The sequence below is a fragment of the Muntiacus reevesi genome, chromosome 13, assembly GCF_963930625.1.
Source record: "Muntiacus reevesi chromosome 13, mMunRee1.1, whole genome shotgun sequence".
Lineage (NCBI taxonomy): Eukaryota > Metazoa > Chordata > Mammalia > Artiodactyla > Cervidae > Muntiacus > Muntiacus reevesi.
The window spans coordinates 42,622,122-42,648,615 of NC_089261.1; the positions used below are offsets into that span (position 1 = coordinate 42,622,122).

Sequence of the window (26,494 nt, forward strand, 5' to 3'; positions counted from 1 at the left end):
CATCCATAAGAATTGCCCAGCTATACCATGGCGTTATTCTTAGAGGCACCTGTGATTTTGAAGTCTGGGTGGCAGAAATGCTTCCAAAGCTACCCCCAAGTGAAAAGTATTCCCAATCCCAATTCCAACATGATTCTGATATGATCTACTTGGAGATTGAGTCAAACTCTACAGGCAAAGGGCTCAGTCCCATAAGACCACCCTCTACTTCTAATGCCAGTCACGTGTCTAGATTATTACCTGTGTTTCTGACCTAATGACTATAAATCAAAGGTTTGCATGACCCCCTCTTTGGGTTTGATTAATCTGCCAGAACAGCTCATAGAACTCAGGGAAACCTGGTTACTCAGTAAATTACCAATTTATTATAAAAAGATATTAAAAGATATGAATCAATAGCCAGCCAAAGAGATACATAGAGGAGATCCCAAAGAGGCTTCTTCTGTCCTCTGGTATGGTGGCACAGCATGGCAGAGTCAGTGATTCTCCAAGAAGGGTCAAAAAACTATCCTTTTGAGTTTTTATGGAGACTATATTGCATAATCATGATTGACTAAATCCTTGGCCAGAAGTGCTTGATTCAACCTCCCTTGCCTGGAAATCAATGGGTAGGACTGAAAGTTCCAACCTTTTAATCATATGGTTGGTTCTCCTGACAATCAGCCTCCACCTTGGGGTAGGATCCAAAAGTCACCTTCTCTGAAGCTTTTTCAGGAACTGGGGAGGAGAGACTAAATATCCCATTGCTCTTATAGGTCAGGAAATTCCAAGGGTTTGGGAATCTGTGAGCCAGTAACTGTGGATAAAGACCAAATATATATGAGAAATACATACACACACACACACATATATGTATACACTTGGTCATCTGAATGACCTAATATATGTATATATTTTCCTATGCATCAATGTCACACCAGGAAAGGCCAAAGATTTCTTCCACTGTGTTTATTGGAAGAACCTGTCTCACTGAGGGTTTAACCACTCCCTCAAATTACTTTCACCTCCAAATCAGTGGTTGCTTGTGAACCAAGAGTTCCGCCGGAACCTGAAAGGAGTACATAGAGGTTTTGATAAAACCGTGAATCTGAAGAGACCTAGAAACAAGACAAGGAGGTCACAAAGGGTGGAGACCTCCAACGTGGAGGGTATGAGGAAGGAACCTCAGGATCCAGCAGTGGGTTCCAGTTTAACCCCGCCTTGACTAGCCACACCTTGATGGACACCAGCAGAGGGCACTCAGAGACTAGACAAGACCAAAAATACCAGCTAGCTGGAAGACCAGAGTTCCTCCTTTCGACTTCCGTCCCTCCCTGGAGGCCATCTTGGGAAGTAAGAGGGAAAGAAGAGCCCTCTTAAAGGATTTGTAAGAATCATCAGTGAGAGGAGATTTAACTTTGAATTGATTGAATATTTACCTCAAAGAGAGTGAGTACAATAGAGATTTTTCTAAAAGCAGAGAAGACTGAGGTTTAAATTTTTAAAAAATTCTCTCTCTAGCTACTGAGTGGGAATGGGGCCCTGTAGCAAATTGAGATTCATAATAGAAAATGAGTTGCATATTTTGTGCTTTAGAGTTGTAATGTTTACATCTCAACCTCCCTGAGTGCAAACTGGGAAAGCTGTAAGCTCCCATGGGAGCGGCATCTGGTGGTGTTTTGGAAATGCCTAGGTGAGCGTCCGGAAGGGGCAGTGGTAGCCCTTTCCTTTTCATTGGAGCTGATGTTGACAGTACAAGGCTCGCTAAGTTTCTGGTGGGCCAAGAGAAGACTAAGAGCCTGCTCAGCTGGTTGAAGAGACCAGACAAAGCTGAGGGAGTGGATGGTTGAGGTGGGGAGCAGACACACCTCCATACTGCCCTTCATGGCAACGGGCTGCAGAAGAGGTGCTCTGCTGGCCACTCATGAGCACTCTCTTATGGCCTGAGTGAGCCAGCCGCTAGACGCTGCCAGTAACAGAGGCCTGCTGGGTAAAGAGGCTAACGCATGAGACTGCAGGACTTCCCAGCTGCACTCTCAGCAGTGACGTCTACCAGGTGGCCAGGCACTAGCAGTCTACAGGGGCCCCTTCCCTATAGACATGAGGACATGACTGGGCAGTTACCCCAAAGAGAGAGACTTTATCTGGAAGAGGCTGCTTAAACCTGAGGTGAAGAGAGAAGATAATTTTAATGGCAAATTTAATTTTATTTCTCACAGTTTAGCATAGTGGCTAAGAGCATGAACTCTAGAGCCAAATGACCTGCTCTATTTGCAAGCCGTGTGCCCTTGGGCAAATAACGTAAATTTCTGACCTTGGTTGCTCATCTGCTAAATGGGATCCTAATAGCACCACCCCCTAGGATATGTGAGGATTAAATGGTTAATGTATCTCATGTCCTTGGAAGAGTGCCTGGCACACAAAGCAACCAACAGTAAGGGTTTGCTGTTATCGCTGTCCTCCAGGATGATGATTCATGAGGAAGTTGAAATCCGTTAGAGAAACTTTAAAAAAAAAAGTTCCACGGCTGCTCCATCTCATCTGTGGTGTGTAAATTTTGGAGCCCACCAGAGACAGATGCTTGGCTCCAACAGAATCACACCTACAATAGCAGCCCCTGAGGGTCGTTTGTCAATGGTCTTGCTTCATTCTGCAGACTAAGCTTAGAAACACAGGCTGCAGGAGACTGTCATGAGTGCTCATCTGCCCCTCTGTAGAGCCATTTCTGTCCTTCAGCATTCAGGGCCATTTTCAGCCCAGGGACAACAGGCTGCTCCCCTGCCCTGGTCTGCCTGCTTGTTTTAGTTGTTGTTCTTTCATCTTCCACAACTGGATGAAGTTGCTCTCTGAATTTTTATAGCACTTCAGGACGAGGAAGGCTATTGTTACAAGAAGAACCTTTAAGTGTATTGTTCATTCCTTTGAACAGAGATGTGTTGTTATTTTTAAATTCTAAACCTTCGGGGCAGTGAGAGTTTTAGGAGAACAAACTTCAATGTGTAATGACACTGGCTCTGTGTTATTATGAAGTGGGAGAGCCCTGGTGTCAGTTGCCTGTGGTAGAGTCTGGTGTTAACAAAACTCTGGTCAGCCTACTGCCTTTCTTGGGCTGAGGCTAACTATGCTCTCTGCTCCCTGGCAACACTCTCAGAAGGCCACCTATGGATTTATACAGGTATTTACTTACTAAGGCATTGGTGAGGACAGGTGAGGGACCTAGTATGTAACGACCATTTGCTGAGCACCTGCCAAATGCCAGCATGATACCAGATATTCTGCATTAGACACTATATTTATTAATGTCCTAGGTTAAAAAGATCCGATTACCACAAATTTGGTGATTTAAAACAATAAAAATTTTTCTTTGACAGTTCTGGAGCCTAGAAGTCTGAAATCAAGGTGTCTGCAGGGCCATCCTCCCTCAAATGGAAGCGTTAAAAGCTCTAGTGATGAATCCTTACTTGCCTCTTCTGATCCCAGCTTCTGGCCACATCACTCTAATCTCTGCCTCTGTGGTCACATTTCTTTTTCCCATCTCTGTGTTTTCTCTACTGTCTCTTATAAGGATACTTATCACTGGATTATCTTTATGGGTCCTTATCATAGGTGATCCAGGAAGATATAAGATTCTTTATTTAGATACATCTGCACAGACCCTTTTTTAAAATAAGGTCACACTCACAGGTTCTGGGGATTAGGGCTTGAATATATAATTTGGGGGGAAGGATCATTAATCCATTATAATACCTCTGAGATTCTTGCCATTACACTCTGAAAACATGTATCATTATCTCAAAACTCAACTTCAAAAAGTTTTAAATTGCTCAGCATGATGCTCTTTGTGAGTGACAGAGCTGATTTTAAAGCAGAATTGTCTGATTTCAAAGCAGTTGTTCTTTCTACTATATCATGCTAAAAAGAACCACAATAACAAATAATCATAGCTGATATTTATCAACTATCTACTGTGTATCAGGCAGGCTAGAAGTATTAGAAATGTTTTTTCTAAACTTTATGACAATTCTAAAAATTAGGTCTTCTTAGTCACAATTTTTAGATGAGGAAACTGAGGCTCAAATGAGTTCAGAAGGGTCCAGGTCATATATCTAATAAGTGCTTAAGCTGAAATTTGGAATCAGAGACAAAGCAAGTCAGTGCTGCTCGAGAAATCTTCAAAGCCTTGAGGAAACCTACGGATAGTAGGAGCATGACTTTTGGTAGATGAAGGATTGACTAAGTCTCTTGGAAAGGCATTAAAAATCCTGAAACCTTAGGTTCAACTTAACCCTATCTGATACAGTGTGGTTTGGGCATTTTTCATACTGTGAGTGAGGCAGAGATTTAAGGCATTTTCTTCTTTTTCCAGCCCTTGAGCCTGTCTTGCTTGTCAGGTTCTGTCCATGCTTTGACTTTGCCCAGTTAGAGAGAACTGCCTTTAACTATTTAGAAAGGAAAATAACTTCATATGAAAAGCACCTTAGCATTTCAGAGCTCTATCTCATTTAGTTCTTAGAACAGTCCCTGAGGTTGGCAGGTAAGTATCATTATCCGTGTTCTGAAGTTGAGGAGACTGTTTCAAAGTGAGTTGTTACTGGCTATTTTTTTTTTTTACACAGAGGCAGAAGCCACTTGAGGCCGGAATGTGTGACCGCAATTCTAATTCCTTTTTGAGTGCACCACGCCTGTTTTCGATTAGGGAAAAAAAGGAAGGGAAAAAAAAAGAAAACAATAAAGATAAATTTGGCTTGCACCAGCTTTTGGTAGGGTAAGCAAAAAAAAAAAAAATGTAGGAAAAAGTTCTCCTTTCCCTTTTCAGTCTGGAGGGTAAACTTTTGCATTTCAGCACTGGTACTCAAAAGTGATTTGTAGCTGAGAATTTTTTCTTAAGGGTAGAGGATTCTTTTCGACCTTATTTTCCTTACGATTCCAAACAAGAGGGCTAAATGTGCTCCATTATGTCCAGATTGGTGTTTATAGTCCCATCCTCAAATGATAGATGTTACTTTATCAAGTATTACATAGTTCTGATTCCCTTTTCCAAACACTGGAGCTGTACATGCCAAAATTTTATGATGACAGGTCATAGAATTGGAATGAAAGAAATGTGATACTCAAATCCTACTAACTTAGATAATAGACAGAAATATCTTTTAAGCTAATGGTTTTTGGTTCTTAAGGCTTCATACTTGAGGAAAGGGAGGTGATTTCCTAATGTTCAGAGTGAAACATTTAGCCCAAGAAGCATGATTGCCAGTGTAACAATTATTCCTTAACTGTGGTGTAAATGCTTCTTCTTTTCTCTTAAATTGTTATTACCAACACCGGCCATGCACCTTCTTAAATAACTACCCACTTCTAGAACCTTCAGCTACTCAACAACCATCTCCCACTTGCTCCCCCTTCCGGCACACTCCCTGGCTGAGACTGACCAGAGGCCTTGGAAGCCCCCTTAACTCCTCACCTCTCAACTGCAGATGTATACCCACCCCAACCAACACTCACCTAGAGTCTTTGGCTCTTCCTATTATTTCCACACTTGGATGAAACACCACACATCAGGTTGTGGGGTCTGGCACCCCTTGTAGTTGGGGAGGTCACTTGATGTAACTTGAAAATGTGAGAGTTAATTCCAGTGGGGCAAATTTTGACCAAGGAGAACCAGGGAATGGGAAGTAGCTAGGAAGATAAACTCCCTCCCTTTTCTCCTTCCCAGAGAGTATTAGAGGCATGTTTTCTCCTTGTACCCCATTGCAAAAGGGCTCACACGGTAAGGTCAGACCTGCTGAGTGACTTGCTCTGCCTCTTCATGGTTTTTCACAAAGCAGAAGCCAGTCCTGTCAGGCACCACTTTACATCGCTTCAAATTCTTCCCTTCATTCCTTTTTCCTTAGCCTTGCTAGCCTGGGTGTATACTTCCCAAATAAAGCATCAGCCCTCTAAATCCTTGTTTCAGGCTGTTTTTTTTCCCCCTGAGAATCTAGGCTATTTCTTTTTGGATTGTTGTAAAAGAGATCCAAGAACCGGTATTCTCACTTCCAGGCACTCCCCTTCCCATGTCAGTCCAACACACCCTGCAAGCATATGTTGAATGTGGCATTCTCCTTCTGTCGGCCCCATTGTTTGTAAAATAGAGCCCATATTCCATCATCTGCCATTAAAGGCCCTATAGATTTGCTCTCAAACTAATTTTCCAACTTTATTTCCCACAATTTTTCATTTATACACACTGTTCTCCGACCAAACTGAACTACTTGAAACTGTTTTATTATCCCATATTTTTGGTCTCCATGCTCTTAATCATGCTGTTCCATCAATCTATAATGTCCACAATTATGTCTCCTTTCCACTTGCTTAAACTGTCCATCAAGGGCGAGTTCAAATGCCACCTTCTTCTCAGATTAATCATAAATTCCCTCCCTTCCACTGTCAACCCATAAAGTCCAATAATCTCTCTTTTCTGAGTCCCCAAACCATCTTGTCTGCTTTTCTTCTGTGGTATTTTCTACTTTTTCACTACTCTGTAATATTTTGTTGTATTCATTCTCTCCAGTTAGAGCATAGGCTCCTTGAGGGCACATCCTGATTCTTATACCTTTGTTTTCCTGACACTTAGCATAGCTACTTGTGCATAAATGGTGCTTAAGAAGATTCCATGAAATGAATGCATAGTCCATTCATTACAGAAAAGCCCAAGATTATGTAAAAACTGATTAAATGTTTCTTAAACTCTAGATCCTTGGTTTTTCAGGGATATACAGAAAAAAATAATGGCCACAGGGATGCTTCTATTTGTAAGTCGAAAGGTCAAGAGATATTAATAGTGAGAATGCCATGGCTTTCTGCCTGGGGCCATCAAACAGAACATGCCATAGCATTTTGCTGACCTTGGACAGTTGGCTAAGACGCAGGACCGAATGATCTAGCTTCTTAAGACATGACTAATCTACAGGCTTCTGAATAATTATTCCTCCTGATAATGGAGTAAAATTTTGATTAAAAAAATTACAGCCTGAGTGTATTTTTACAGTGCTTTTACAGCATTTTAAAGTCTTAACAGATCAAAGTCCATAGAATTTTGAGGAAATTTATAAACTAAACATACTATTTATAGTCATTCCATATTAATTATTTCTAAGATAAGTGAAATCTTCATAGGAAGAGTAGGCAAAAATCATTGGCTGAGTATTTTTCTGTTATGAAATGATAAGCTATGAAATTCAAATGTTTGGGAAATTAAATCATATACATATTAACAGTGAACTTTTATATAAACTCTTACACAGAAATTCAGTAGTATTGAGAAGGTAAATAAATAGCATCATTGGGCATTATTAGTTTCCAGTTTATATTAAAACTATCATGTTTATATGACTGATATATATTTAGATATATTATATACATATATATATTGGATTATATTTGAGGTTAGGAAAACTTGTTAAAATAGAAATAAATTCTAATTAACAAATTAATGTGAATGGAAAATTATTCTTTTACATTCTCCATATGTAAAAGGGTATAATTGTGTGGTCATTCATAGTTAGATTTTGTTGGTATAAATAGACTTCATTAAATCAACAGAAGCAAGCAAATATGAATTGGTCAGCAAGACACCTGGAAAAATACTTAATGATGAATAGGAAGAGATGATCAAGTTTTTCATTCTTCACACAAGAGAGGAAAGAAATGGGTTTAGTTGAGATAGTAACAGAGAACAAAGTGAAATAGCTGGGTTAGGGATGAAAGAGGATGCAATGAACCTATGTACTCTGGAGTTTTTTGGGCAGATCTCTCTGTGGTTTCTCCCATTGGACCGTCATGACTAACATAAGTGAGCCAGCTGTTTGTGGATCCAGGTTGCCTCGCTGGTCCTACTTATAGGTATCACTTGTTGGCGTGAGAGACAACAGATCTCATACTTTTCAAGGCTTTTATGGGCTGTTTCCCATTTAGGAATCACTGTGATAACCTGCTGCCCCAGTGATTCTCCTTGCTCCTAATCCCTACTAAAAATCAATGTTTTCTTGCAGAGGAGTCAGCAACAGCTTAATCTAAGTGACTACAGTCTGGGGCCAGGCTCATAAGGCCCAGTTCAGATTAATGCCCCATATAAATAAAAAGATATACTTTTTGCTGGCATGATTTTAAGAACTTGTGTTTTATAGTTTCCTCTTAAAATGGTCAAAACTTTTAAAGAAGATACTTCTTTTCTTATTAGCTATATACTAAGCTAGTTTTCCCAAGTTAGTATTCCCAGCACTATTGCCAGTGGCCCGCTCCCCCCAGAAATTCAGACACCACAGTATTGGAATCATTTTTAGTGCTTCCTTGTAATGCTTTTTTTCTGCCTCCCTGTTGGTGACTCTCATAGGTTCTCTGCTGTGTTTACCATACAACCAAATCACTAAAGTATGTATACTCTGTGTGAGATGTGAGCAAAGAAAATCTTGCTGGGGACAGAATAAGTACAAAATAAGAAATAACCATCCTTCCACCCTAACAAAGGAACAAAAACAAAAACTCTGGGTTTTGTTTTTGTTTTTTGAGTCGTAATTGATTTTCAATGTTGTGTTAGATTCTAGTGTACAGCAAAGTGATTCAGTTATATGTACACGTATATTCATTTTCAGATTCTTTCCCAATATAAGTTATTATAGAATATTGAGTAGAGTTCCCTATGTTGTACAGTGAGTCCTTGTTGATTATATATTTTATATATTCTTTTTCATATTCTTTTCTTTTATGGTTTATTGCAGAATATTGAATATAGTTTCCTGTGCTACACAGTAGGACCTTGTTTATTTTTTACATAGTAGTTTGCATCTACTGGCAACCCACTCCAGTACTCTTGCCTGGAAAATCCCATGGATGGAGGAGCCTGGTAGGCTGCAGTCCATGGGGTCACTAAGAGTCAGACACAACTGAGCAACTTCACTTTCACTTTCATGCATTGGAGAAGGAAATGGCAACCTACTCCAGTGTTCTTGCCTGGAGAATCCCAGGGACGGGGGAGCCTGGTGGCTGCTGACTATGGGGTCACACAGAGTTGGACACTACTGAAGCGACTTAGCAGCAGCAGCAGCAGCAGTTTTTATCTGGGCTTCCCTGGTGGCTTAGTAGCTAAAGAATCTGCCCGCAATGCAGGAGACCTGGTTTGATCCCTGGGTTGGGAAGATCTCTTAGAGAAGGGCATGGCAACCCACTCCAATATTCTTGCCTGGAGAATCCCAATGAATAGAGGAGCCTGATGAGCTATAGTCCATGGGGTCACAAAGAGTTGGACGCAACTGAGCATCTACTAATTCCAGACTCCTAATTTATCCCTCCTCCACCCTCTTTCCCCTTTGGTGATCATAAGTTTGTTTTCTTTGTCTGTGAGTTTACTTCTGTTTTATAAATAGTTCATTTGTATCATATTTTAGATTCTACATATGTGGTAAAATGTTTATCTTTCTCTTTCTGACTTACTTTACTTAGTATGATAATCTCTAAATCCATCCATGTTGCTGCAAATATTTTCTCATTCTTTTTATGGCTGAGTACTATTCCCTTATGTATATATACTACATCTTCTTTATTCATCTGTTGATGGATACTTAGGTTGCTTATATGTCTTGGCTGTTGTAAATAATGCTGCTGTGAACATTGGAGTGCATATATCTTTTTAAATTAGAGTTTTTCCAGATATATGCACAAGGGGTGGGATTGCTGGATTATATGGCAACTCTAGTTTCTAAAGGAACCTCCGTACTATTCTCCATAGTGCCTGTACCAATTTATATTCCCATCAACAATGTAGGGAGGTTCCCTTTTCTCCACATTGTCTCCAGCCTTATTATTTGTAGACTGTTTAATGATGGCCATTCTGACCACTGTGAGGTGGTATCTCATTGTACTTTTGATTTGCATTTCTTCAATAATTAGCTTCCCTGGTGACTCAGATGGTAAAGAATCTGTCTGTAATGGAGGAGACCTGGGTTCAATCCCTGGTTTGGGAAAATCCCCTGGGGAAGGAAATGGCAACCCACTCAAGTATTTTTTGGACCAAGGAGCCTGGTGGGCTATAGTCCTTAGGGTCACAAAGAGTTGACACAACTGAGTGACTAAGCACACACACAATAATTAAAAAGCAAAGTTGAACATCTTTTTATGTGACTATTGGTTATCTGTATATCTTCTTTGGAGAAATGTTTATTTAGGTGTTCTGCACATTTTTTTGCTCACTTTATTTTTTAATTAAAAGATAATTACTTTGCAAAATTTTGTTGTTTTCTGTCAGACATCAACAAGAATCACCCACAGGTTGATTCTTGAATGGGTTGCTTTGGTTTTTTGTTTTTGTTATTAAGTTGTATGAGCTGTTTGTATATATTGGAAATTTAGCCCTTGTCAGTCACATCATTTACAGATATTTTCTCCCCATGCATAGGTTGTCTTTTCATTTTGTTTATAATTTCCTTTGCTGTGCAAAAGTCTATAATTTTGATTAGGTTCCAATTGTTTGTTTTTGCTTTTATTTCTGTTGCCTTGGGAGACTAACCTAAGAGAACATTGCTATGATTTATGTCACAGAATGTTTTTCCTATGTTCTCTTGTAGGAGTTTTATGGTCTTATATTTAAGTCTTTAAGTCACTTTAATTTTATTTTTGTGTAGGGTGTGATAGAGTGGTCTAATTTCATTGATTTGTATGTTCTACTTTCCCAATACCACTTCCTGAAGAAATTGTTTTTTCCTCCATTGTATATTCTTGCTTCCTTTGTTGTAGGTTAATTGATTGTAGATTTATTTCTGGGTTCTTTATTCTGTTCCACTGATCCATATGTCTACTTTGACCAATACCATAATGTTTTGACTATTATAGCTTTGTAGTTTTGTCTGAAGTCTGAGAGTGTTACGCCTCCAGTTTTGTTCTTTTTCCTAAGTATTGCTTTGGCAACTCTGAGTCTTTTATGGTTCTATATAAATTTTAGTATTGTTTGTTCTAATTCTGTGGAAAATGCCATGGGTAATTTGAGAGGGATTGTGTTAAATCTGTATGTTGCTTTGGATAGTATGGCCACTTTAAATTATTCCAATTCAAGAACATGATATATTGTTCTACTTCTTTGAATCATCTGCAGTTTCCCTTATCAGTGTTTTGTAGTTCTTGATATATAGATCTTTTACCTCCCTGGGCAGGTTCATTCCTAAGTATTTAATTATTTGATGCAATTTTAAGAGATATTTAATGCAATCAATTTCTATATGTTAATTTTGTATCCCACTACCTTGCTGATTTCATTTATCAGTTCTAGTAGTTTTCGTGTGGAGTTTTATAAAAAGTATTTATATTTATTATTTATTTATTTATTGGCTGTCCTGGGTCTTTGTTGCAATGCATAAACTTTCTCTATTTTCATCAAGTGAGCAACTTTCTCTAGTTGCAGTTCGTGGGCTTATCATTGTGGTGGCTTCTCTTGTTGCAGACAGAGCACAGGCTCGGGGCATGAGGGCTCCTTAGTTGTGGCACACAGGCTTAGTTGCCCTGCAGCATGTGGGATCTTCCTAGACCAGGAATCAAACTGGTGTCCTCTGCATTGCAAGGCAAATTCTTAACCACTGGACCACAAGGGAAGCCCTATGTGAACTCTTTAGGGTTTTCTAGGTAGAGTATCATGTCATCTGCATATGATGTCAGTTTTACCTCTTTCCTTCTGATCTAGATGCCTTTTACTTTTTTTTCTTGTTTCACTGCTGCAACTAGGACTTCTAATACTATGTTGAATACAAGTGGTGAGAGTAGGCATCCTTGTCTTGTTCCAGATCTCAGTGAGAAGGCTTTCAGCTTTTCACCATTGAGTAATTTGTTGGCTGTGGTTTTTTCATAGATAGATTTTATCATGTTGAGATATGTTCCCTCTATACCCACTTTAGTGAGAACTTTTATCATGAATGAATATTGAATTTTATCAAATCCTTTTCTGCATCTATTGAGATGATCATGTGATTTTTGTCTTTCCTTTTGTTGATGTGGTATATCACATTGAATAATTTGCATATGTTGAACCATCCTTATGACCCTGGGATGAATCCAACTTGATCATAATGTATGAACTTTTTTATGTGTTGTTGGATTCAGTTTGCCAATATTTTGTTGAGAATTTTTGTGTCTATATTCATCAAAGAAATTTGCCTGTAATTTTCTTTTTCATTAGTCTGGTTTTGATATCAGGATGATGGAGGCTTCATAGAATGACTTCTGGAGTGTTCCCTCCTCTTCAGTCTTTTGAAAGAGTTGGAGAAGAGTTGATATAAATTCTGCTTTGTGTTTGGTAGAATTCCCCAGTGAAGTCATCTGGTTCTGGACTTTTGTTTGCAGGGAGTTTTTAAAATTACAAATTCTACTTCACTTCTAGTGATTGGTCTGTTCAAATTATCTATTGCTTCTTGATTCAGAAGAACTAATCTCGTGAGTTTGACACCTTATGACTCTATTAAAATTCCAAAATATTCTTTATTCATTAATTAGGGACAGTGCAAAGCTCAAAGTTGAATTGAAGACCAAGGGTTCTAAGAAGTAAACACAAAGATTATAAGATACTGTTTGAAAAGAGTTAAAGAATTTGGGATTTCCCAGGTGGTGTTAGTGGTTAAGAACCCATCTGCCAATGCAAGAGACGTAAGAGATGCAGGTTCGATTCCTGGGTTGGTAAGATCCCCTTCGGGAGAGCATGGCCACTCTCTCCAGTCTTCTTGCTGGAGAATCCCATGGACAGAGGAGCCTGGCGGACTACAGGCCATAGGGTTGCAAAGAGTCGAACACAGCTGAAGTGACTTAGCACAAAGAATTGTTGGGAGCAGTAGTTAGGCAATTTTGATAAATTTCCATGGATTCTAAAGTTTTGGTTGTGTTTGTTTTATCAATCATAGACCCTTTGTAGCAGAAAAATTCAGGTCAGAAAGCATCCTCCACACACAAAACCCTCAGTGTAGTAAGTCTGCATCATTTCCAGAGGAGTGAGGCTGGCTGACAGCCTCTCCTCTGGGCCAGTTTGAACCTGGTATCCATGTTATTGAGAAAGTGTAGTCTCTTAAGTACCTTTCATAGAGTGACTGTTCTATTATGTTTATGAGGTTTTTGTTTTTTTTTTTTAACCATTGGGTTAAAATTTTTGTTTTATTAAAAATCATCACACTTGGGATTTCCCTGGTGGTCCAGTGGCTAAGACTTTGAGCTCCCAATACTGCGGGCCTGGATCCAATCCCTAGTTGGGGAAGTAGATCCCGCATGTCACAGCTGGGAGTTTACATACCGCAACTAAAGATCCTGCCTGCCAGAACAAAGATCGAAGAGCCTGTATACTGCAGCTAAGACCCTGCACAGCTGAATAAATCATTTTTTTTAATATTTATTTTTATTTATCACATAGTGAACTTTACTTTTTAAATGTTTGTATGTAGTTCTATGAACTTAAATACATGTATGCTTGTGTAACCACTACTACCCATAATATACATAATAGTTCACATGAGATATTTTTATTATATATGTACTTTAGTTTGGGATTCAAGTAGTCAGTGAATATCCAAATCAATGTGCTCCAGAGTTTGGTCCCCTAGAGAACAGTAAGAATTAAATATTTAACAATGATAATAGTGTTAATTTCAAAGAGTATCTAAAGTTTAATGTTTAATTCTTAGTATGCTCTAGGATGCTTGACTCCAAATACCTTCCCAATGTTAGTTACATGGGCAGGCCATGCTTTGATTGTAATGCCTGTAGCACTTTGAGAAACACTTTCTTTGAAATCTCATTTAATCTTCACAACAACCTTGTATGCTATATATCTTGGGTTGGCCAAAAGGTTCATTCATTTTTTTTGTAAGATGGCTCTAACAGCACTTAATTGTCTTTAACTTCATTCAAAAAATTTTTTTAGATTGTATTATGACAGCTGTCCTATCAGTGTGCACTTTTAAAAGACATTGAAATTGACGAATTTGTGTGTAGCCATTTTTAATGTTGAAAGTGAAAGAAAAAAAGCAACGTTTTCAGCATATTATGCTTTATTATTTCAAGAAAGGTCAAAACACAGCTGAAACACAAAGATTTGTGCAGTGAATGGAGAAGGTGCCATGACTGATCAGACGTGTCAAAAGTAGTTTGCAGAGTTTTGTGCTGGAGATTTCTTGCTGGATGATGCTTGGTCTGGTAGACCAATAAAGTTAATAGTGATCAAATTGAGACATTGAGAACAATCAACGTCATATGACAGGGGAGATAGCTGACATACTCAAAATATCCAAGTGTTGAAAATCATTTGCAACTGCTTAGTTATGTTAATTGCTGTGATGTTTAGGTTCCATGTAAGTTTGGTGGTGAGGGTGTACCTTCTGGATGGTAAGATGTTCTGTTTTGAAACCAAATTGTAAAGTGGATACTTTATAATAATGTGGAATAGAAGAGATTATGGGGCAAGCGAAGTGAACCACTACCAGCCATACCAAAGGCTGGTCTTCATCCAAAGAAGGTGATGTTGTATGGTGGGATTGGAAGGGAGTCCTCTATTATGAGCTCCTTCAGGAAAACCAAATAATTAATTCCAATACATACGGTTCCCAATTAGACCACGTGAGAGCAGCAGTCAACAAAAAGCATCCAGAATTAGTCAACAGAAAACACATAATCTTCTTAAGAATAATGCAAGACCACATGTTTCTTTGATGGCTAGACAAAAACTGCTGTAACTACGATGTGGAACAGCCAAAGAAATAATAATAAAAAAAACAATAGAGGAGTGGGAGTATAATTAGAGGAAAACCACGTAGTAGATTTTTACTGCTAGTTTTATTTTTTTTTAATGGTAAATATTTAAAATTATTTAAAGTCATGTGAAGCTGATACCATGATTTCAATACAGTGTTTAAAAGAAGTCTCAGGTATCTCTGCCTGTTTTAATCAACAGGACAGTTTCCATTGGTTTCTTGTGTTTTTCAGTCTTGAGGACCCCATACCAGGCTCCCCACCACCACCCTCCTGGTTGGGGAATCTAAGAATAATGGAATGAAGTATGCTGACTTAATTTAATTTTTAAAAGTACTCCTGAAGGTCTGGAGCACTAAAACTTTCTAGCAGAACACATCATAATATCGAATTTCTCTACAAAGTTTAGATAAATTAGAGGAATTGGGAAGAAGTTCAAGAGTATGCAATTAACTTTTGTTGTTCAAGTTCAGAATAAGCTGCTTAAATACTTTTTATTGTTGGAAATTCAGTTTGTACTTATCTGTAAACAAATAATGCCAGGGTCTGCCAGCGACATTGATGGTAATAATCTGTTCACTTTCTAGAGAGGATCCTTTTTCCTCCACCCCCACACAAAAATGCTGAATAAAGAAAATGACAAATTTATATCAGTCTGGGCAGTTGAGTTATGAGTTAGTTACATCAAGGCTAGCAAAAGTGGCCAATGCCTAAATAGTGCCATTGTTATGAATAGTGGGAAAGCACAAGGACTGTAAGAAACGGAGGTAGCCCCGAGAAGGGTGATGTGCAGATAAAGTCCCTACAGCAGCCATGAGAATGAACTCCAGGGAATCTTGACCCTTCCTCCCCATCTTCAGCCCCCTAACCCCTGGCTTTCCATAACTCTCCAAGTACAATCAAGTAGGATGTAAAACAGGTCTATCAGAAAACATTGATGTGTTTTAAGTTCCTAAGAGAATTTGAAGGAGAAGCAAACTAAAAAACACGAAGGCCCTGTGGGATTCTAGGCTATAAGGTGATCCTGAAGTGAAAATGTAATTCACAAAAGTCTCAGCTCCTGTTACAGGGGCATTTTAAACTGGAATGTGCAAGTGCCTGAACTTCCACTTTCTTCATCCTTTGTGGACAACACTCCCCAGTCCCAGACCAGACCCATCACTGTGATCTTTTAGGAGAGTTATCTAAAAGCCTGAGGAAAAGAAGTTGTGCTTCCTCACCAGAAAGGTTACAGGCCATGTCAAGTGAACCCTGATGAGAAGAACATATAGCCTTGGGCTTATGGGCTGTATAAAAGGCCAGAGGTATTACAGGGTGGAGGTTTAAAAGTGCATCTTAAAAAACAGCAAATGCATTCCATCTGGGGGTTAATTTTAATGTTTGGGTGGGCATTAGTACTATGTATTAGACATAATCTAAAACAAAAACACTTTCTTCTTTAATATGCCACATTTGACATCTAATGTTTTTCTGTCTCTGGGGACTGGATTGTGGGTTGTACAGGTCTCTGTGCAAAGTCCATGCCCCCCGGCTACCCCTAGCGTGACTCTAGTACTCTACTGTCTGACTGTGTCAGCATCACAGGAAGAATGCCCTGGCATCCGAACCATTCCGGTAAAGAAGATCTTGGAAATCATCTAGCAACTGAAGGGGAAACAGTTAAAGTCACTAACTTGTTTTCATCCAACACAGAAAATGACATTTCCTTTGTCCTCAATTGGTCCAAAAAAAAAAAAGCTTTTAAACATTCACATGGGAACCGTTTGCAAATGGCCAGTGTGCTGGTGGTAGTTATCAATCTGAGTCCTGTTTCCCAGGCTGGAGAAGCCCGTGTGTGCAGTCGCCTTTCTGAAGGCACACTTCCTGCAGAGGTGTTGACAGGGAAGAAGAGAAAAGGAGAATAACGTGACCTCCTTTCACCAGGAAGCCTCAGATCACTTCCCTTTGTCTCTGTGCTCCTTTGTGAGAGTTTGATCCAATCTGCTGTAGTGAGAAGAAACTCTCAACATTATTTAAAAAAAAAAAAAAAAACCACTCCAACTTTCATTTTCCTCCTGAGAAATGGAATTTTATTTCTGGATGACGAGAGCTTTGGAAGGCCTTGGCATGGTATATGAGTGATCCTTTCACAGCTGTAGGACACCAGTGGACTACATATCCAGAGTATAGAAGTAGCTCTTAAAATATCAGCCAAATGAAGAGTTGAGAGAGAGCCGTATGTCTTTAAGAAACTATGTGAACGTTACTGAATCCTTCAAATGATGGTATAGCCCTCTGTGATAAAGCAACAGTCTCCATGGGCTGTATTTGTAGAGAACTAACTTCATGGAGATAGCACAAAGGTTCCTAGAGATGCAGGACCCCTTGTTAGCTGTTATCTATTATTAGTCTTTTTCTACACACACTATCTACTATTTCTGCAGTGCCCTGGATTCTCAGCAGAAATGCTTTAAGAATGTCTGTATCTTAATCTCCTGCCTGGCATCACCTAGGAGTACAGGAGTATGGTGACAAGAGGTTAACTGAACTCTTGGAGAAAGTGGCTGTGGGCATAGAGGTAACAAGTTGATGGAGTGACTCTTCCCTTGGTGATAGGGAAGAAGAACTCTGAAATCCCAAAGTGCTTTCTGACATTTGCCACCCCCATAAATTAATGAGTTAGTTATTAAGGGCCTTTCTGTTTAATTAGAAATCAAACCAAAGACCCTGGTGTCATAATTTATTCTCCTGCAAAATGATGTGACCTGGAGGTTCCAGCTGTAACCACAGAAAAATTGGAAGTTGGTAAATGACTCTCCAACTGAACACTCCAAAGACATAGAAAGGGCAGAGGGAAGAAAATGTACAATTAATAAACAGGATGAGGCAAGTGGGCAAGCCTTCACCTATGATGTCACCTGCTTGTATATGATGAAATATTACACGACCAGTTTTGGAATACTATTTATCATAGGACCCCATTTTTCATTACTTCAACAATGAGAGATACTAAATTAATGTCACATTATTTTTAATAGCTAAACAAAAGCTCGATTCTGTCTGTTGTAATCCACAGATGAGGGAAGAACATGATATGAATGTACTGTGATTTCTTCAGCTACTGCTCTATCAGTGGTCACCAGTGTTGGTCCTAGTTCTATGAACTATGCTGCAACAAACTTCACTGTTCATGGAAGCTTATACATCAAATGTTTATTCACTTTTTAATGTTATAAATATTTCTAATATACAGAAAGAAATGGGTGATAATACAAAAACACTGGAGCACTCAACATTGTTTTTAAAATGTATATTAACATTTTGAATATTTACTTCAGGTTTTAATAGTAGAATTATAAAGACCTTTTTTAAAAACTTTTTATTATATATTGGGTTATAGCCAGTTAACATAGCTGTGATAGTTTCAGATGAACATCGAAAGAACTTAGCCATATGTATACATGTATCCATTCTCCCCCAAACTCCCCTCCCATCCAGGCTGGCACATAACATTGAATACAGTCCCATTTCTACTGTCCTGTATACATTAGGTCTTCCTGGTGGCTCAGCTGGTAAAGAATCTGCCTGCAATGCGGGAGACCTGGTTTCGATCCCTGGGTTGAGAAGATCCTCTGGAGAAGGGACTGGGTACCCACTCCAGTATTCTGGCCTGGAGAATTCCATGGACTGTATAGTCCATGGGGTTGCAAGAGTGGGACACAACTGAGAGACTTTTACTTTCATACAGTAGGTCCTTGTCAATTACCCGTTTTAAATATAGCAGTGTGTACATGTCCATCCCAGACTCCTTAACTTTCCCTCCCCCCATCCTTCCTCCAATAACCACAAGTTTGTTCTCTAAAGGATCTCTTTATACTCCTCTTCCATTCTATTTCTTTCCCTTCCCTTATAACTACTTTAAACCAGCTATGTATTGTTCACCTCCATGTTTTACTATGTATACACTGTATACATAGTAAAATTTATATAACTAGGCTCATACTCCAGGTGGTGGTGTTGTTCAGTCACTAAGTCGTGTTCAATTCTTTGTGACCCCATGGACTGTAGCATGCCAGGCCTCCCTGTCCCTAACCATCTCCTGGAGTTCGCTCAAGTTCATGTCCATCAAGTTGGTGATGCCATCCAACCATCTAATCCTCTGCCACCGTCTTCTTTTGCCTTCAGTCTTTCCCTGCATCAGGGTCTTTTCCAGTGAGTCAGCTCTTCACATCAGGAAGCCAAAGGATTGGAGCTTCAGCATCAGTTCTTCCAGTGAGTATTTAGGGTTGATTTCCGTTAGGATTGACTAATTTGATTTCCTTGCTGTCCAAGAGACTCAAGAGTCTTCTCCAACACTACAATTCAAAAGCATCAATTTTTTTGGCATTAAATCTTCCTTATTGTCCAGCTCTCACATCTGTACATGACTACTGGTAAAACCATAACTTTGACCATATGGACCTTTTGTCGGCAAAGTGATGTCTCTGCTTTTTAATATGCTGTCTAGATTTGTCATAGCCTTCCTTCCAAGAAGCAACCGTCTTCTAATTTCATGGCTGCAGTCACCATCCTCAGTGATTTTGGAGCCCAGGAAGAGAAGATCTGTCACTGCTTCCACTTTTTCCCCTTTATTTGCAATGGAGTGGTAGGATTGGGTGCCATGATCTTAGTTTTCTTAATGTGGAATTTTAAGCCAGCTTTTTCATTTTTCTCCTTCACCCTCCTCAAGAGGCTCTTTAGTTCCTCTTTGCTTTCTGCCATTAGAATGGTATCATCTGCATATCTGAGTTTGTTGATATTTCTCCCAGCAATCTTGATTCCTGCTTATAACTCATCCAACCTGACATTTCACATGATGTACTTTGCATGTAAGTTAAATAAACAGGGTGGCAATATACAGCACTGCCGTGCTCCTTTCCCAATTTTGAGGCAGTCAGTTATAACATGTAAGGTTCTAACTATTTTGCTTCTTGAACCACATACAGACTTCTCAGAAGACAGGTAAGATGGTCTGGTATTCCCATATCTTTAAGAATTTTCCACATTTGTTGTGATCTACCCAGTCAACGGCTTTCATGTAGTCAATGAAACAGAAGTGGATGTTTTTCAGGAATTCCCTTGCTTTCTCTGTGATCCAACGAGTGTTAGCAATTTGATCTCTGGTTCTTTTGCCTTTTCTAAACCCAGCTTGTACATCTGGAAGTTGTTGATTCAAGTACTGCTGAAGCCTAGCTTAAAAGGATTTTGAGCATAACCTTACTAGCATGGGGGGTTGGGGGCGCTCCCCTGGTGGTTCAGATAGTAAGGAATCCGCCTGCAGTAGGACATGACTAAGCGACTTTCACACTTTACTAGCATGGGAAGTGAGCCCAATTGTCTGGTAGTTTGACCATTCCTTAGCACTGCCGTCCTTTGGAATTGGGATGAAAACTGACTTTTTCCAGTCCTGTGGCCACTGCTGGGTTTCCCAAATTTGCTGACATTGAGTGCAGCACTTTAACACCATTGTGTCTTAGTATTTTAAATAGCTCAGCTGAAATTCCATCTCTTCCACTAGCTTTATTGGTGGTAATGCTTCCTAAGGTCCACCTGACTTCACACTCTAGGATGTCTGGCTATAGGTGAGTGACTACACCATTGTGTTTATCTGGGTCATCAAGACCTTTTCTGTACAGTTCTTCTGTGTATTCCTGCCACCTCTTCGTAATCTCTTCTTCCTCTGGTAAGGCTTTACTGTTTCTGTCCTTCATCCTGCCCATCCTTGAATAAAATGTTCCCTTGATATCTCCAATTTTCTTGATGAGATAGTCTTTCCCATTCTATTGTTTCCATCTATTTCTTTGCATCGTTCATTGAGGAAGGCCTTCTTATCTCTTCTTACTGTTCTTTAGAACTCTGTATTCAGTTGTGTATATCTTTCCCTTTCTCTCTTGCTTTTGCTTCTCTTCTTTGCTCAGCTATTTGTAAAGTCTCCTCAGACAAACCACTTTACCGTCTTGCATTTCTTTTTATTTGGGATGGTTTTGGTCACTGCCTCCTGTAAAATGTTATGAACCTCTATCCATAGTTCTTCAAGCAGTCTGTCTATCAGATCTAATCCCTTGAATCTATTTGTCACTTCTACTGTATAATCATCAGGGATTTGATTTAGGTCATACCTGAATGGTCTAGTGTTTTTCCCCACTTTCTTTAGCTTAAGCCTGAATTATGTTATAAGGAACAGATGTTCTGAGCCACACTAAGCTCCAGGTCTTGTTTTTGCTGGCTGTATTGAGGTTCTTCTTCTTCAGCTACAAAGAATGTAATCAATCTGATTTTGGTATTGACCATTTGGTGGTGTCCACGTGTAAAGTCACCTCTTATGTTGTTGGAAAAGGGTGTTTGCTATGACCAGTGTGTTCTCTTTGCAAAACTGTTAGCCTTTGCCCTGCTTCATTTTGTACTCCAAGGCCGAGCTTGCCTGTTATTCTGGGTGTCTCATGACTTCCTACTTGTGCGTCTCAATCCCCTGTAATGAAAAGGATATCTTTTTTTTTAGCATTCTAGAAGGTCTTGTAGGTCTTCATAGAACTCATCAACTTCAGCTTCTTCAGCATAGTGGTTGAGGCATAGACTTGGATTACTGTGATATTGAATATTTTGCCTTAGAAACAAACTGAGATCATCCTGTCATTTTTGAGGTTCCACCTAAGTACTGCATTTTGGACTCTTGTTGACTATGAAGGGTACTCCATTTCTTCTATGGGATTCTTGCCTAAAGTAGTAGATATAATGGTCATCTGAATTAAACTCACCCTATCCCATCCATTTTAGTTCACTGATTCCTAAGATGTTGATGTTCATCCTTGTCATTTCCTGCTTGACCACATCCAATTTACCTTGATTCGTGGATCTAACATTCCAGGTTCCTATGCAGTTTTGTTCTTTATAGTATCAGACTTTACTTTCACCACTGAACACATCCACAACTGGGTGTCATTTCTGCTTTGACTTAGTCTCTTCACTGTTTCTGGAGCTATTAGTAATTGCTCTCTGCTCTTCCCCAGTAGCATATTGGACATCTTCTGACCTGGGGGTGGGGCTCATTTTCTGGTCTCATATCTTTTTGTCTTTTTATACTGTTCATGGGGTTCTCACCCCAAGAATACTGGAATGGTTTGCCATTTCCTCCTCCAGTGGACCACATTTTGTCAGAACTTTCCACTGTGACCTGACCATCTTGGGTAGCCCTGCATGGCTTGGCTCATGGCTTCACTGAGTTACACAAGCCCCTTGGCCGTGACAAGGTAGTGATCCATGAAGGGGATACTCCAGGTATCCTGCAATTATTTTTTTCAATTTTTTTTATTCAACATTGTATCTTTTAAGACCTATCCACATTAACACATGTAGAGAAAATTCTTTTATTCTATTTATTTAATTTTTGAAGGGGCTGCTCTGGGTCTTTGTTGCTTTGCACAGGCTTTCTTTAGTTGCAATGAGTAGGGAATACTGTTCATTGAGGTGCATGGGCTTCTCTTGTTTGGAACACAGGCTTTAGGCACGTGGGCTTCAGTAATTGCGGCACACAGCCCCAGTATTTGCAACACACAGGCTTGGTAGTTGTGGCTCATGAGCTGTAGAGTGCAGGCTCATATTGTGATGCACTGGCTTAGTTGCTCCACAACATGTGGGATCTTCCTGGACCAAGGATTGAATCTGTGTCTCCTGCATCAGCAGGCAGATTCTTATCCACTGCACCACCAGGGAAGTCCTAGAGCACATTTTTTAATTTTGATGGATTCAATCTACCAGTTTACTTATCTGATAATCACTTACAAGATGCAACGCTACTTATATTAGTTCCAATTATTTAAACCATGGTCTATTAATCTTCCTTATCCATATCTCCTTGAGGTGTACTTATAAGGGGGTGTGTGTGTGTGTGTGTGTGTGTGTGTGTGTGTACAGTTATGTGTAAATCTGGCTGTGAAGTTGGTGGGTCAGATACTGACTGTACTTATCAACTTCACAATGATATTGCCAAATTTGTAATAATTTACACTCCTATAATGTGTAAGAATTCTTATTGCCCCATATTTTTACCAGTGCTTGTTAATCTTTGTCAGCCTTGTCATGTGGAAGGTATCTCATTGCATTTTCTCTTTTTTATAGCTTTATTTAGTTTTGTCTGTGCTGGGTCTTGGTTGCTGCATGTAGGCTTTCTCCAATTGTGGAAAACAGGGGCTGCTCTCTAGTTGTGGTGAACAGGTTTCTCGTTGTGGTGTCTTCTCTTGTTGTGGAGCACGGACTCTAGGGTGTGTGGGTTTAGTAGTTGTGGCTTCTGGGCTCCAGAGCACAGGCTCAGTAGTTCTGGCGCACTGCCTTAGTTGCTTCACAGCATGTGGGATCTTCGTGGATCAGGAATTGAACCCCCATCTCCTGCATTGGCAGGTGGATTCTTTACCACTGAGGCATCAGGGAAACCCTTCATCATAATTTTTATTTCCCATATTTCTGGTGATTCAAGCATGTTTTCAAACATTTATTGGCCATTTAGTTTTCCTCATTTGTAAATTCATATCCTTTGTCTATTTTTTTTCTCTTAGGTTGATGGTCTTTTTAAAATTTATTTGGAAGAGTTCTTTGTATTAGGTTGAATCACAGGAAATTGCCATTTTTGTAAGTCAAAATTATTGAATACTGGCAGTTACATATATACATAAAACAAGCTTCCCTGGTGGCTCAGACTGTAAAGAATCTGCCTGCGGTGCGGGAGACCTAGGTTCTATTCCTAGGTCAGGAGGATCCCCTGGAGAAAGTAATGGCTACCCACTCCATTATTCTTGCCTGGAGAATTCCATGGGCAGAGGAGCCTGGTGGGGTATAGTCCATGGGGTCGCAAAGAGTGGGACACAGCTGAGTGACTAACACTTTCACTTTCCACATAAAACAAGTATTTCTTGACATTAATCTTTGATCATTACATGAATGTCAGCCATCTTCTGCCAGTTTAAGACTTTTATTTTAAATGTGTTTAAGACATCCTTTGGCATGTAGAAGTAAACATTAACATAGACAATTTATCAATATTTTCCTTTTTGTTTCATGTTTTTTCCTGAGTGTTGTTTAAGGAATCTTTCTTTACTCCCTTGCCATCAAAGAGATAGTTCAGATTTTGCTGGTGTTGATTTACTAGAAGTGGGATTTCTGGGTTAGAGAATATTTGTGTGTATTTAAATTTTACCAATGTGTTAGAGTATCCCTTTCCAAAAAAATGCCTATTTAATGAGTGAGGAGGAATATATCATTGTTTTTTAAATTTATATTTCCCTGGCAACTAGTGAAATAAAGCATCTTTTTTATGGATTTCATCATCATTTGCATTTGCTCATCTGTGAGTTTTCTATTCATATTATTTGCTCTTATGTCTGTTACAATTTCTTATCTTTTTCTTACTAATTTGTGGGAGTTTTTGCATTTTACTGAGATTAGCCCCTTATCAGACATATCCATGCCAATTTTCCCCTAACCTAGTATTTTCTTTTTAACTTTATCAATTGTATGCCTTTTTTAAAACAAAATTTTAAATATTTTTATATATCAAACATAGCCATCTTTCCTTGTATCACTTCTGTATTTTTTTTATATAAACTGTAGGAAAGTCTCTCAGATCCCTAGCTTATACATATAGTTTCATAAAATTTCTTTTGAGATTTTGGTTTTTAAAATTTTTAAGTAATCTCTCTTGACTAAATCTTTATATTTAATATAAGGTAGGTGTGCAAATAGAGTGAAATATTTTTTTCATCCTTGGGTATCCTGATAGGTAAATAATATCACATGAAATCATATCATATATGTGTTATATGTTTGATTTGCTCCACAGCTCAAAGGTAAAAGAGTGTTAACATACCATTCTTTTTCCAGTTCTGTTTCAGTGAGACTCAGTCCCTTCCATCATGATTGTTGGGGAGTCTGTTCCCAGTCATTTTGAAGGGAGCCCCTTTCACTCATTTGGGATCATAAAAGAACTCTTTTAGGCCCTAGTGGTCAAAGATAAACGGGGATGAAGTTCCTGGTTATCAGTCAGTGGAGTTTCTCTTTGAGAGCTTGGTCTTCCTGCCCACGGAATGTACTTGTGGGCAGGCAACTCCTCTGGCAACATCTCGTTCTCCATGCCCATGCTTGGGCACTGATATCTTTACTGAGCCTCCCTCTCAGGATGCCAAGTGCCCAGCCTGCCTAGGCTCACACCTCCATCACTGCTGTAGTTGCTAACAGCTCTTGGAACTTAGCAGTTTAGAAAGGTTCAGCCTACTGTCTTCTGGAAGCCAGTGCTCCTTCCTCCCTCCCCCAAAGGTTGGGTTCTTCTGCCTTCTTGCTCTCCAAATAGGCAGCCTTGATCTGAGCTTAGATTCTATTCCTTGGACTTGAGAAACATAAAATATGTTACCAGTAGGATAGTGAGGAGTGAGGGCACAAGGGAGTTTTGGTGAAGAAGGTCTAGACTTTATGGTCAAAGGCCTGGCTATATATTCTCCGGATAAGAAATATCACTCTTCAGATGTTCAGTAACTCATCTCCTCTACACTAAGTATGAATAGTATGCTTTTCCTCAGATAACAAAAGCTTTATAATGTGGTTCATTCTGCCTGTCCTGCTGCTGCATTTAATTGTCGACAACTCGCATATTATATACCGTATCACATTTTATATGTATTTGTGTATATATTTGTAATATATACTTATATAATTGTAAAATATAATACATTATAAATTGTGTATATATCTATATATTATATACGTAAAGATCTGGAAGGATTACATTAACTTATTTGTGGCTGACTCTAAAGGCTAAGAATTACTAAAGCTTTTTTTTTCATTTCTATAACTTTCAAATCATTATCATTTTTATCTCTGCAGCTAGAAAAATAAATATATTTAGGAAAATGTCACAGAATGTTAAAAGGATGTTGGTAGCAAGCAAATGCTTTCTAAATAAAACTTGCAAAAGTTTTCCAGATATTTACACTTAGAAAGACTCTTTTTAGATACTTAGGGGAAGGGAGTGACGATGACTGGACAGTAACAAGGGAGAGATTTCTTATTTATTTCAAAAAGCTGTTTGGTATAATGAAAAGATCCCTGAATTAGCAGTCAGACCATTTGGGGTTTTGTCATGGCTTTACTGTGAAATACCTGTGTAATTTTGATAAGTCTCTTAAACCCTTAGCTTCTAATTTTTTCCCAAAACTGGACAATCTCTGAAGTCTCCTTCAGCTCTAGAATTTTATAATATATATGATTTAGAGATTCTTAGCTAATAGCTATGACGCCAGTTTCAGCTATCATAGTGTCACTAGCCATAAAACATCCAAACTAACTTGAGAAGGTAGATGTATCTGCCTGTAATTCCTTCAGCCCTTCCTGCTTCGCAGTGACCACTGAACCAGATGCTTATTAGAGCTTTTGCCTGGAAAATGCCTCACTGACTGGAGAGCTAGGATTTTGCTCCCCATATGGTGGAGTTAAACAGACTGCCACCAGATCCAACAGCTGGGCTGATGCCTTCTGGGCAGCCTGCCAGCTTATGAGAACAGAGATGTGCTTGCTGGGCGCTGGGATCTCCACAGACATCCTTGCCTCTGCTCACTGACTCTCCTCAGGCCTTCAAGGCCTGGACAGCTGGGCAGCTACATCCTGGTCACCAGGAGAAGCTGCCTCTATGCTGTAAAGATGGCTCCGAGACACTGATCTCCACAGCTAATTGCATGTTTATAATAGATTTGTTCTCAGTTTCTACCTTTTA

The 26,494-nt window shown here is 39.2% G+C and overlaps 1 pseudogene; it reads left to right on the forward strand.

The window, feature by feature from the left end:
* Positions 1 to 26,494, forward strand: part of LOC136145486 (vesicle transport protein SFT2A pseudogene) — a 184,446-nt pseudogene that overhangs the window by 19,689 nt on the left and 138,263 nt on the right.